The sequence below is a fragment of the Filicampus tigris genome, chromosome 2, assembly GCF_054856515.1.
Source record: "Filicampus tigris isolate MCC_2025a chromosome 2, RoL_Ftig_1.0, whole genome shotgun sequence".
Taxonomy (NCBI): Eukaryota; Metazoa; Chordata; class Actinopteri; order Syngnathiformes; family Syngnathidae; genus Filicampus; species Filicampus tigris.
This window is the reverse complement of record NC_141218.1, coordinates 29554772-29559563: the sequence shown is the minus strand read 5'-3', so window position 1 is coordinate 29559563 and position 4792 is coordinate 29554772. Positions and strand designations below refer to the sequence as shown.

The 4792-nt window shown below is 45.2% G+C and overlaps 1 protein-coding gene across 1 annotated transcript in view; it reads left to right on the top strand.

Moving 5' to 3' along the window:
* Nucleotides 1-4792, top strand: part of arl13a (ADP-ribosylation factor-like 13A) — a 30590-nt gene that overhangs the window by 10660 nt on the left and 15138 nt on the right. The gene's annotated exons all lie outside the window — the stretch shown is intronic.

Here is a 4792-nt window from a genome sequence, read left to right as displayed (position 1 = left end):
CTGCAACACGCCTGATTCAAATGATCAGATAATCAGCAAGGTCTACAGAAGCTGGATAATGATCTTGATCATTTGAATCAGGTGTGCTGCAGAGGGAGAGATGAAAAACAGGCAGGACAGCGGCCCTCCAGGAACACGATTGAAGACACCTGTTCTAGGGGATCTCAAACTTTTTGGTTTCTGGGCAGCACGGTCGTCGACTGGTTAGCACGTCCACCTCACAGTTCAGAGGTCGTGGGTTCGATCCCGGCCCCAGCCTCCCTGTGTGGAGTTTGCATGTTCTCCCCGTGCATGCGTGGGTTTTCTCCGGGTACTCCGGTTTCCTCCCACAAATGTAATTGTGAGTGCGGATGTTTGTCTCTGTGTGCCCTGCGATTGGCTGGCAACCAATTCAGGGTGTCCCCCGCCTACTGCCCGAAGACAGCTGGGATAGGCTCCAGCACGCCCCGCGACCGTTGTGAGGATAAGCGGTATCGATCATGGATTGATGGATGGTATTTATGGAATTATTTGGTTAAAAAAATGTTAATCAAAATAGAATATGGTTTATAATTTAGATTCTTCAAAGTAGGCACATTTTGTCCATACAACAGCTTTGCACATTTTTTTCAGTTACCTTAGATGATGCTCTATGACCTGGAATGACTTTCAGTTCACAGCTGTGCCTTACAGAGAGTTAGTAGCATTAATTTCTTGACCACTTATGTGTTTGAGACCATTTGAATTTGAAGGTGTCTCCAAACTTTTGACTCGTACTGTACCTATTATTCAAAAGAAAAAAAATGATTTCACTAATGCAGGGATGCCATACTGGCCATTACAGTTTAAAACTTAGCAAGGGTAACAATACAACAAAACATCAACGTTATGTATGCTATATATTTTGTATACAAAAAAAAAAATTCTGAAGAGTTCCTGTTGTGTGAACGCGGCAAATTTATGCTCAAGTTCCTAATTCTGAGTCTAAGTTACTGGTTTACTGCGGTGTAAAATAGTTTTTCGTGTGGTTTCAAATATTTGTGGATGTATGCTTGTGAATATACAAAAATAGTTTATTTTATACTTGTAGACACCAAATTCCTGATGAATAGTTATTATTTACAGTAACCAACGGTGTGTCACTGGAGACTTCCTTTTTACATATTTTTGGACGTACTGTAGCTGGAAAAGGTAAATACATGGGTGTCCAATAACAAAGCTCTTGAGGCACATCCCTGGAGAGCAGCCTTTCCCAAGATGGTTATTTTTATTGAGTGGCCTATTGTTAAATTATTTCATTTAGACAGGAACACGTTTTCTTGGCAAATGATTCCAGTTTGGTATGCTGAGTTCATGTCTATTGTGTTTTTCAGCATTCGTGCACATAATTAGCAAATCGTTATATCAACCTCTGTGTTTGTACTCTGTGTGTTTGGGTCCAAGGGAGGAACCAAATATGTAACAACATGGAGTCTTGAGCTGAAAAAGTTATGGGAAACCTGTCGGATCGAAATGGACCACACTACCAGCATTCCATTCGCTGTATATGAAAGCATATAAGATAACAATTTATTTAAATCAAAATGTATTTAAGATGCTATCTACTGTAACTGTCCCCCCAGTGCTACTTAACCTCTTGCCTTAACAGAAAAATGTGCTTTTTGGCAGCAGCCTCTCCAGAGAAAATCTAGCAGCTGGATTCTGTCAGGTTCCACGCCAACGGTGCCTTGAAATGTAGTCATCATGATGTTTTTATTTCAATATTTGTCTGAATATTGTCTCCTTAATGATGCTTTTTTCCGCCAGTGGACGCATGTGGAAAACTCCCTCCATTAGCACATGGTTACACGATAATGTCATCTCTCCTAAAAATTATTCCACTGCATTCAACTAAAAATGGATGAGTGTTTTGCAGTATATCATGTTCTTGTCAAAGTAAAAGCACAGAGAAGAACACACTGCAGCTTAGCAGTGGGATACATTTAGCATTGAGAGTTCAGTTGCTTTGCACTTCCATTTTTAGAGTTCACCCACTGGTTGTCCTAGGACTTGTTGCGCTGGGAACTGTACAGTAGAGAGAGAAACAATAACACAGGGTGACTCACTCTGCAACTCATTGACTGTTTAAACGGACATGTCCTCATTTGTCACACTGCTTGTTTAGGTCACGCTCGCTCTCTAGGGCACATGTTAAAATTGAGGTTAAGAGAACCAGTCTGACAGTTTGCTGAAGCGCGGAAAGCAAATGAGCTGCTTGTTTGCTGAAGGGATTTAATTATAGCCAAATGCACATAGTCAAACATTGTAAAGTCTAGGCAATTTTAAAACCAAGCTAAATTTTTAGGGGAAACCGTACTTAAACAATTTGAAGGTCACGCTGACAGCATATTGTTGAGGCTAGTTAAAAAAAAAAAATCCTATTGTAATGAATGAAGATGTTTTCCAAATTTAATTCATCCTGTGATATGTTTGAAGTTCACAGATTCCAACCCTTACAAAAATGTTCAGCTCCACATTATACTTTATACTATTATACTTTACCATTTTTACATTTTTCAAGTCTCACATTTGAAATTTCTAATACTTTTTAGTAAGATAAGATAAGATAAGAATGCCTTTATTGATCCCACAGTGGGGAAATTTTCGTTGTTACAGTAGCAAAGATATAGGTCACACAGGGGCGGCGGCATAATGTGGCCATTAATGTATAACATTGACGGCAAACATTTAGAATCAAACCTATGTAGATATACGCAGTAACATGTGTATATACACATGTGTATACACACCAACCTACATCTACATAAAAAATATGAGGAACACTCATTTCGGCCTGTACATAGTACAGAGGAAAAAATACTCTAAGTGACAGTGCTGCAGTGCTGTAGTGAAATGTAAGGAACAGCATTGGATAAAAATAAAACTAGACTAACAGTAGTGGGGAATGTTGAGTATTGCACGGTATTACAGTAGTGGGGAATATTGGGTATTGCACGATACGAGCTCAGGTGCAGGACTGCACAATTGCACTAATGACCGCCAGTTTGTGGAGACTACACAATGTTCTTGTTAAAGAGTCTGACAGCAGCAGGCAAGAAGGAACGGCGGAATCTCTCCTTTGCACAGCGAGGGTGTAACAGTCTGTCACTGAAGGTGCTATGGAGTGCTGTTAGGGTGCCCTGGAGGGGGTGGTCCGGGTTGCCCAGCATTGATGACAGCTTGGCCAACATCCTCCTGTCCCCCACCGAGTCCACAGAGTCCAGGGAGCAGCCCAGGACAGAGCCGGCCCTCTTGACCAGTTTGTCCAGCCGCTTCTTGTCCCGGGCCGAGACGCCGCCTGCCCAGGTGACCACTCCCTGGAAGATGACCGATGCAACCACCGAGTCATAAAAGTTCCTGAGGAGTGTCCCCTGAACCCCAAAAGACCTCAGTCTCCTGAGTAGGAAGAGTCTGCTCTGACTCTTCCTATAGAGGGCGTCTGTGTTGTCGCACCAGTCCAGTTTATTGTTCAGATGAACACCCAGGTACTTGTAAGTTGAGACTCTCTCAACATCTGTTCCCCGGATATTCACTGGTGCAGGTGAAGAGTGCTGGCGCCTACCGAAATCCACCACCATTTCTTTGGATTTCCCCGCATTGATCAGGAGGCGGTTCTGCTGGCACCAATCCACAAAACCCTGAGTAAGTTCTCTGTACTCCCGATCATCTCCGCCTGTGATGAGGCCGACAATCGCAGAGTCGTCAGAGAACTTCTGCAGGTGACAGGTAGGGGTGTTGTAGTTGAAGTCCGAGGTGTAGAGGGTGAACAGGAAGGGAGCCAAGACAGTTCCCTGTGGGGCCCCCGTGCTGCAGAGGAGCACGTCAGACACACAGTCCTGTGTTCTCACATACTGTGGCCGGTTTGTGAGGTAGTCCTGGATCCATGTGGTGAGGTGGTGCGCCACCCCCGCCCGCTCCAGCTTGTCTCCCAGTAGGGTGGGCTGGATGGTGTTGAAAGCACTGGAGAAATCAAAGAACATGATCCTCACAGTGCTCCCCGCCTTCTCCAGGTGGGAGAGTGAAGTGTGGAGGAGGTAGATGATGGCATCATCCACACTGATGCCAGGCTGGTATGCGAACTGGAGTGGGTCCATTGAGGAGCTCACCAGGGGGCGCAGGTGGACAAGGACCAGTCTCTCCAGGGTCTTCATCAGGTGAGACGTCAGCGCCACCGGTCTGAAGCTGTTGAGCTCCTTCGGGTGGGGGGTCTTTGGCACCGGGACCAGGCAGGATGTTTTCCATAGCTGGGGGACCCTGCCCAGCTTCAGGCTCAGGTTGAACATGTGCTGGACAATTCCACACAGCTGGTCTGCGCAGGATTTGAGGAGCTGGGGGCTGATGCCATCTGGACCCGCTGCCTTCCTCGCCTTCATCTTCTTCAGCTGGTTCCTCACCTGAGATGTTGTGAAGGCCAAGGCTGGTGTAGCTGGGAGCTGGAGTCTGTGGAGAAAAGAGGGGAGGGGGTGACACGCCCAGCAGGAGGAGTAGGTGGAGACTGCAGCAGGAGAGACTGAGTGGAGGCAGGCATCTGATCGAACCTATTGAAAAAGAGATTCAGCTCATTTGCCCACTGCAGGTCCCCCTCAGTATTTACATGCTATTTAAATACTAATAAAATATGTGCAGTTAACAGCAAGCTTTGTCTATAAAACACCACAAAAATGCATTCTCCCTCCAGATGGTAAACTGACTTGGCCGCTTTAGAGTGCCTTGTTGTCAGCCTTGAGTGCACAATGTCACGGAGAGAAGGCAGAAGAGCGAGGGCTGAAAAATA